The 9,423-nt window shown below is 40.4% G+C and overlaps 1 non-coding gene across 1 annotated transcript; it reads right to left on the reverse strand.

The window, feature by feature from the left end:
• Positions 1–941: 941 nt before the first annotated feature.
• Positions 942–1,060, reverse strand: LOC111745420. The gene has a single exon (XR_002782640.1). It is a non-coding gene; the product is annotated as a 5S ribosomal RNA (ribosomal RNA).
• Between the last annotated feature and the right edge of the window lie 8,363 nt (positions 1,061–9,423).

Here is a 9,423-nt window from a genome sequence, read left to right on the forward strand (position 1 = left end):
CAAGACACTTAATGTCCTCAATTTAAAAAAGCATCTATTGAAGAAAAACAGGATTCTTTAAAAACATAGCTGCCAAGGTCTTCTTCCAGGCTAAGAAAAAATAAACATCTAGAACAACAAAATGCAAACTTAAACATTCATCCAATACTCCAAGAAAATCAACTGAAACTAAAGGAAAGTAGAATATTTACCAACATATTTTTAAGTTTACTCTCTGATTTTGGTTACTCCTGTTGCCTTACGCATTGTTGGCACTCAGCGATGGTTAATAAATTGATTGATTCACTGTGCCTGATTTTCTGTAAGCCTAACTTTGATTTCTTTCAGACTCAGAACAGATGGGCACATAGTTTTAAGACATTAATAAACATTAAAAAACATAATCTTCTTTCTCTGAGCTCTGTGCCCTGTTGGCTATAAGAATAAAGCATCCACTTGAAGGAAGAAATCAGATTTAATCTAAAATGCATGGTATAGGTATGCAGAGCCCAGACCTTGTGGTCAAACACATAGTACTTAGTTGGCATCGCAAGGAGGATGGGGATGCCCGAGGCCCCTGCACAAAGGGACCTCAAAATCAAACAAATGTGCTCTCACAAAACAGGCACGACATTGTAAGGTGGCTTTGGACAGCACTGGTTTAATAAGGTGACATTTCAAAGAGCAGTTATTTCTTTTGTATCAGCTTGTTAAAATGTGAGCTCATAGTACTGTGGTTATAATTTTTTTCAGGAAAACAGCTCAAAATATTACTATTTCTGAAGATTGGTCTGTAGGAGAGTATCTAAAGGAAGTTAACTGGTGTGATAACATTGCCTCGTGTTTTCTGCAGAAAGCTACACCCTCGTTGGTATAATCTTTGTGTTGTAATGTGAAAATACATACTATAAGACTTAGAATTTTATTTTCATTTATTTATTCATTTATTCATTTATTTTTAATGCCTATAGCACCTGGTATTCCAAAGTGGTCTCCCATCCAAGTACTAACCAGGCCCGACCCTGCTTAGCTTCTGAGATCAGACGGGATCGGGCGCGTTCTGGGTGGCATGGCTGTAGACCGAATTTTATATTTTTTTGACTCAGCAATTTCTGAATTTGTTCTAGTAATACATCTCTGAATTTATTCTAAATAAATAATTACAGATGAGCCTGAAGATGTAGCTACTAGACTATTCATCAAAATATTGTCTATAAAAATGAAAAGGTAAAAAACGATCCAAATGTTAAAAAAAAAAGATGGAGGGAATTGATTAAATTACAGTTTACTTACATACCCATTAAAATGATAAGAAACAACATTTGAAGACATGGAAACTAATCATATGGTTATAAACAGTAGATAAAATTTAAAATATATACACCAGTGCATCAGATAAAATACCAGTGTATAAAAATATATATACACCATAAAATGTATACACTATTTAAAATATATACACCAATAAATGCCTGAAGAAAACAGACTGAAAAGATATGATTGAAAACAGACCAAAAGTCAGCACAGATGATTACAGGGCCAGGAAGGCTATGGGTTACAGATAGAGAGTAGCAGAAAGAAAAAGCTTAGGAGTTAAAACAAACACAAACGAACGTAAGTTAGGAAAACAGTTTGAAGGAATGAAGGATTCTAAGGGTAAAAACGAAACAGTACAAAATTAGACCTTCTGTATTATCAGCTGATGGGTTCTTGGTGGAGACCTCAATTTGCTCTCATAGTCCAGGATAATGCAAACCTGAGTCGTTAGTTATGCCTTTTATACTTAAGTTGCACCTTGTTTTATCAATAGGAATTAAGTCTATTACTTTTTCATAGATTTAAGTTTGCTGAAACTTGATGTCTTCCTCAGAAGCAAACATCGGTCGAGGTTCCACATGGCCGGCACTGCCAAACAAATTGTCCTGCCATTATGATGTATTAACCTCGTTTGATATTTTAATTGAAAACATAGCACTGCCTTATGAGCATCTCATTGCAATGAAGCATTTAGAAATTTTCTCTTCTAGGATACGAGGGCATGAATTAATTCTCTTCTTTGGGCCATTTGGCCATTTTGTTCTTGGGACACAGGGTTTTGACTGGTCACTGGGCACTGCTGGTGCTGACTGAGGACTGGCCCCCTTTCTACCATGCTATTAAATTTTTCTTGTTTTTGGTACAGTTCTTATTTTTTCTGGAGTTGTGTCATTAACTTGTGAATTTCCACTCTTGGCTTACACAGAGTTTAAAAGAACTACGCTTTATAATCCAACATGTATTTAAAAGGAGATAAAACATCCCTGCGTATTAATAACTATAATTTTTTTACAACTGCTTTTCTGTACATTTTATATTGACTTTTTTTTTTTCTTTCGAGTATCATAATAAATTCACGGATGCTCACAGAGTCACCCAGCTCAATTAAGATAACTTATATCAGTGGTTCTCAAAGTGTGGTCTCTGACCAGCAGCAGCAGCAGCAGCTTTACCCGGGAACCTGTTAGATTCTTGTCCCCATTCCCCAGACCTACTGAATCAGCAACTCTGGGAGTGGGCTGAGCAGTGTGTGCTTTAACATCTCCAGGTGGTTCTGACGCCCTCTCAAGTATGAAGATGGTGGTACTTAAGATTGTCATGACGCGGCCCGTGGAGCCCACTCTGAGTTACGTCGCAGATATTTTTAAAAAGCATCTTTGCTTTCCGGGAACAACAAGATATTCCATATTCAAAGTGATATTTCCCCCCTCCCTTCCCTAAGATGTTCAATCAGCTACTCTCTAAGGAGTTCTTTTTCCACATAGTAAAATGAGAGAACAAAATGTTAGTGTTAACAATGTTCACATGCGTTGGGGGTGATCCAAAGACTAGCTGCTAGTGTTGGGCCGTGTTTAATGAGAGAGCGGAAAGGCTCTGGGCTGGCTCACCCTGATCTTTTGCCCTCTCATTTAACGTGTTACTCTATTCTACTTTACTTATAGGATAAGGTTTCGTTGAAAACTAAAATGTTTTACCATGTCGACGACATAAAGCTTACTTTCACGGTTTCATTTTCATGCAGTTACCCAAACTTTTAATTTAAAAAAAATTAAATTAGACTGCATTCCCTTCTCAAAAGGTGATCTTTTTGCAGATCCTGTTTCAAGAGGGTGAACGTACCATGTGGGAAGAGATGGGGATCGATGGACACTGAGCTCCTCTCTCCCCCTTCTGCGGATGGCAGGGAGGTGTCATGTGGAGTGCTGCTTCCTCAGCCCTGGAAACCCCTGTAGCTGGTCTGTTTTTCATTATCCAAATGTATTATTGCCCTATTTGTATTTCATTGCAATTAGTACGGCCATCTCGACGTTTTCTCTACCAGGAGATTCTGGCAAAGGATGCTACTCAGGAGGGAATTTTGTGTTTTTCTCTCCACTTCTCTCCACACAGCCTAGTGTGTGTGTTTGTTCATTTATTCATTCTTAATTATGGAAGCCTCTGGGTTAGAATACAGTAGAGTAATCTTCTTGAAATGCAGTGAACCGTGTGATGGAATGCAGAAGGTGGAGAACTCACCGTCTAGTCCTCAGAAGGACATGACCGATCACTGCACATCTACGGTAATGTCCCCGGACCCCAACTCAAATCAGATGTTCGTCCAAAATAAGCTCCGGGTGGTGTGGACAAGTGATGTGAAGGTGGGGGCCACGGAGGACACATGAGGGTCAGATGAAGATCCGGCCCATTCTGAAGAACTTTAGATCTCTATGTACTTCCCCCCCCACCCCCGCTAACGGTGGTAGAAATAATCCCCCACATTAATAGACTATTAGTTTTATTGCATTCTAACAATATTGGACTATGTATTTGAACTAGGTAGCCTTTAACTAACACTACTTATAAAATAATCAAGCGCAGACAGGCGTCAATCATCCTCCATGGTGCCAGGGAGAAATGAGCATTTGCTTTCCAGGTAGACTTACTAAGCCGATCCCCACGCTTCAGAGTGTCAGAGATGCGCGATGGTGCAGAGAAACGCCACCGGAAACGCTCAAAGAGGAGAAGGACTTGTCCTCGGAAAGGACAGCAGATTCAAGTTTACCTGCAAAACGACTTTGGAAACTCGATGGACCTCTTTATGACTCAGCTCGGTTTAGTCGGGTTGGCAGAAATTTCCTCTTCCAAAGTCACTAACGATGTAGAGCTAAATGTACGAGGCAGATTTGAGTTTTTGGAAGACAATGTAAAAAAAAAAAAAAAGTCATATTGTATAATTGTTTTTATTTGCTCCTATATTTGGGAATAAATTTTTAAAGCAGACATTGTACATCTGTGGCACACTGACAGTTTATAAAGCATTTTTGCAGGTGTCATCTTACTTAATCATCCCAAAGCTAAAGAAGCCAGGTTGTTTTTCTTCTGTTACCTATAGAAAATGGAGGCTCAGAAAGATTCCACGTCCTGCCCATGGTACACAGCTAGTTTAACATCAAGGCCGGTACCAGAGTCCAGGTTTTCTGACTGCTCGTCCGGGTCTCGCTACCAACCAAATGCATCTTTACTGTTACTGTGACTAGGGGAATATACGTGATATTCATTCATTCAAATGCAAATTAAGTGCATACCGTGGACCAGGCACTAGAGCAAAAACACCTCTGACACATTTCACAACTTGCAGAGCTGGTTTGGTTGCAAAGACAGTGCTGGTTCGTGTCTAGTATTTGAAGTTCTTTTTATTCTGTGATATTAGGGTGCTATGTATGGCTCGAAGGAAAGTCTAAGTCCATGCTCCTCTTCTTCCTCGTTGAGTTATGTTTGTGGCTTGAATCGATGAGTTATGTTTGTGGCTGTAATCAGGTTAGTTAAACAGTCTGCGAGTGGGCTGTAGGCTGCGGGTCTGATGGAGCCCGGGGCAACATAGCTGGAGAGAGCAGAGAAAGCAGGACAAGTCCCGCTCTGGGGAGTGGACTTCTGGGGACAGCTCTCTCCTCTTTGTGCCCCCAGATGGTGGCAGCAGAAAGTTGTAGAAGCCAGCTATAAGGAAACTCCTGTTCTGAGGCTGCTTGAGACTTGCTGTGGTTCGTTTCGGTTTGAGATCACATTGAAGTGCCGATTCCTTCTTTAGGAGTTGACAGCTAAACGCGTAGCGAGCATACGAGCACGTCTTTCTCCTCCTAGGAGTTCACCCAAGAGGAACAAAGCCATCTGCTCCTGGCTGTGTGCCAGCTGTACTTGTCATACCCCAAAGTGGAAACAACCCAGGTGTCCATCAGCAGGTGAATAGACCAACAAATTGTGGAATATCCATGCAATGGAATATTATTTAGCAAAAAGGGAGTGAGCTATTGATACACACAACATAGGTGAATATCAAAATAATTACAGAAGGAGATTATGTACTGTATAATTCCATTCATATAAAATTCTGAAAAATGCAAATAAATCTGTAGCGACAAAAAGCAGATTTGCTGTTACCTGGGAATGGGGAGGTGACAGGATGAGACAAGGAAGTAACCTTTGAGAGTGGTGGCTATGTTCATTATCTTGTGAGCATACGTCAAAACTTATCAAATCGTGGACTTTAAATTTGTGCAGTTTATTGAATGTCAATTATACTGAGATAAATCTGTAAAGAATCACATTGTGGTATTTTTCTTTTTCTAAAAGTCCCTCGTTTTTTTCTGACACGAGTCCATTTACTGTCTTTTTTAAAATAGAGTTTATTTTTTAAAGCAGTTTTAGGTTCTCAGCAAAACTGAGTGGAAAGTATAGAGACTTTCCATATACCTCCCACCCCCCCACACGCACAGCTTCCCCCGTTATCAACATCCCTCACCACATGATACCTGTGTCACAGTGACGGACCTGCACTGACACGTCAGCGTCACCCAAAGTCCATAGTTTACTTTAGGGTTCATTCTTGGTGTTGTGCCTTCTATGGGCTTGGACAAATGTATAATGACATGTGTCCATCATTATAGTACCATGCCAAACAGTTCTAATGCCCTAAAAATTCCCCATGCTCTGCGTATTCATCCTCTCTCCCGGACCTCTGGTAACCACTGATCTTTTTATGTCATAGTTTTGTTTTTTCTGGAATGTCATACAGTACGTGACCTTCTCAGATTGGCTACTTTCGCTTAGTTATATGCATTTAAGTTTCCTGCATGTCTTATCATGATTTGATAGCTCATTTCTTTTTAGCACTAAATAATATTTAATTGTCTGGATCTGCCACCGTTTATTTATTTGCTCAACTACTGAAGGACGTCTTAACAGTTTCAGATTTTGACAGTTACAAAAAAAGTTGCTTTTTTTCAGAGCCTCAGCTGGGCCTTCTTCAAGGAGGGCCCTTAACTCTGGAATATTCTGCACACATTCATTGCGTCCTTTCTCTTAAGCCATTGCCAAGGACATGGGCGCAGTGCCACGAGCGAGGGAAGCAGTATGGGAGGAAGGCAACTTGGTGTCATGGAACGGGAATCGACCAGGGGGTCAGACAGACATGGGGTGAAGCACTGTCTCCCGTCAGCTAAGTCGTGTCAGAAAGAGTCTTAGCTTTCTAAACCTCAGTTTCCTCATTCGTAAAATGGAGACCCTAAAACTGACTCTCTGGGTTTGTCAGGAGGACAGAACGAGAGGGACGTAAAGGGTCCCCCACACGTCAAGAGCTACAGTTGCTTCTCTTTTCTCCCACGCATTGTGCCAGGGGCATCTGTTTACCAGAGAAATCCTAGGTTTTCTTGGGACATTTTAGGATGATTAAAGCAGTGGCATTTTGGATTCAAGATGGTGATTTTGTGGGTCAGCAAGTGACGAAGAGTGCGTGCTTGCTCTTGAAAAGAAGTAAAATAGAACTTGTGAATAGGAGATGCTGAAAATAGGTGACAGCAGACCGCATAGCTGCTCCTGCTTTAAATTTCTTTTTTACTGAGGTACGTTTTGCATCAAGTACATACATTGTCAGTAGACAGTTCAATGTATACACCCATGTAAGCATCAACCAGATAAAGACACAGGACATTTTCTGAAAGTTCCTCTGGGACCCATTTCCCCGGGGCGCCTCTCACTAGAGACAGCCATCCATCCGCCTGAGAGCTCCGTGGATGAGTTTTACCTGTTTTTAGACTTAGATTCATAAAACCATATTGGTACATGCTATTAGTTTTCTAGTTGCTGTTGGAACAAATTACCACAAACTTAACTGAATGAAAGAACAGAAATGTGTTATTTTACAGTTTTGTGTGTTAGAAGTTCAACAAGAGGTTCTCAGTGGGTCAAGGTCAGGGTGTTGGGAGAGCTGGGTTCCTCTCTGAGTCTTTAGGGTAAAATCTCTTTCTTTGCCTTTATCTAGAGACCACCACACTCCTTGGCTTGTGGTGTGTCCTCCATCTGCAAAGCCAGCAACGGTGCATCTCTGGGCATCCTTTGTGGTCACGTACCCCACTGACCATGGCCAGGAAAGTTCCCCGCTTTTAAGGGCTTGTGTAACCCAGAATTATCTCCCCATCTCGAGGTCCATGACCTTCAGGACATGAAGGCCCCTTTTCCATTTGTTACAGAGGTTTGAACCTGGACATCTTTGAGGGGCTGTTGTCCCTACCACAGAACTCTTGCAAGCATAATATTTCTACGGTTCATCCGCGTCGTGCGTGTCAGTAGTTTGTTGTTCTTTTTGCTGAGCAGTATCCGGGGTTTGAAGACATCACAGTTGCATGTCTATTCTTCTGTTGATGGGCATTGGGTTGTTACCAGTGTTTGACTATTATGAATAAAAGTTCGTTCTTATACTTATGTTTTTTAAATTTTATTTTATTATTTCTCTTGGGAAAATATGTAGAAGAATTGCTAGATCACAGGGTAATTGCATGTTTGACTTTTCATGTGTTTTTTGGTCATTCACGTTTCTTCTCTTGTGAGATGTGCGATCAGTTTTGCCCATGTTTTGTTTTTGCTAGTTTGGCCATCTTTTCAGTATTAGTTTGTAGATGGTCTTTCCATGTTCTAAAAAGAAGTCTTTCATCAGATGTATATATTGCAATGTTTTCTTTCAGTCTGTGGCTTGCCTTTTTATTTTTGTAATGGTTTCTTTAAGGAACAAAAATTTAAAATTTTGATGAAGTCTTTAAAAAGTGACTAGTGAGTGTTTTTTTGTTTGTTTGTTTTTTGTTTTGTTTTGTTTTGTTTTTTTTTTAATCTAAAAGCTCATTCCTTACATCAAAGTCATGAGGATATGCTCCCATATTTTTTTTTTCTGGAAACTTTGTAGTTTTAGCTTTTATGTTTAGGAATTTGTTTTTGTGTAGAGCGCGTAGAAGATGTTATAGTAAGCTTTTTTGTCTGTACAGATAGTTATTCCAGTTATTCCACTTGTCAAAAGACTTTCATTTCCTCATTGAATTCCATTGACATCTTTTTCATAAATCAATTAACCAAATATGTGTGTATCTATTTCTAGAGTCTATTCCATTGGTCTACTTGCCAATCCTTGGCCAATACCACACAGTTTTAAAAATTGCACTTTTATAGGAAGTCTTGAAATCAGGCAGTGTAACTTTATTCTCCTTTAAGATGATTTTGCCTACTTTAGGTCAATTTTGGGTTTAAGTCACTGTAGTAGGTTGAATTATGATCTCCCCAAATTATGTAGAAGTCCTAACCCCTCGTACCTGTGAACGTGACCTTATTTGCAAATAAGGTCTTTGTAGATGTAATCGAATTAAGATGAGATCCTATTGTATCAGGGTGGATCCTAATCCCACATGGTGTCCTTAAAAGAGGATGAGAAGAGACATAGACAAAGACATAGAGAAAAAGGCCACGCAAAGCTGAAGGCAGAGATCAGGGTGAGGCATCTGTAAACTGAGATAACCAATTATTTCCCCATCTCAAGGTCAGTTAACCTTCACCACATGAAGGCCCTTTTGCCATATTATTACAGAGGTCTGAATGCCAGATATTGCCAGCAAACCACCAGAAGCAAGGGGAGAGGCATAGAACAGATTCTCCCTCACAGCCTTCAGGAAGAACCAGCCCTGGGAACACTTTCATTTTGGGCTTCTAGCCTCCGGAACTGTGAGGGGACACATTTCTGTGGTTTTAAATACCTAGTTTGTGGTACCTTGCCATGGCAGCTCTAGAAAACTAATTCAGTCGCTGAAACATGACTGAAACTTGCATAAGCAGTAAGGAAAAGACTTTCAGGTTGAAGGGTTCCTGGGGAGATCCACGTGAGGTTTGAGGTATTAGGATTAGGCTCGATTGTGAAGGTCAGAAACTCCCCACATAGAGGTTACACAGGATGGACATTTTATTTTATTTTTCTCTCATGTTGGTGTTATGTCAGGCTTGGTTGGCATGATCCCTGTGACTCAGGGATCCAGGATCCATCCATTTTGGCTGCCATCCTTAATACACGGCTTCCACCTCATGGTGTGGAATCTAGCTTCATGTCTGCCTTCCATCCAT

Source organism: Pteropus vampyrus, unplaced genomic scaffold (genome assembly GCF_000151845.1).
Source record: "Pteropus vampyrus isolate Shadow unplaced genomic scaffold, Pvam_2.0 Scaffold154, whole genome shotgun sequence".
NCBI lineage: Eukaryota > Metazoa > Chordata > Mammalia > Chiroptera > Pteropodidae > Pteropus > Pteropus vampyrus.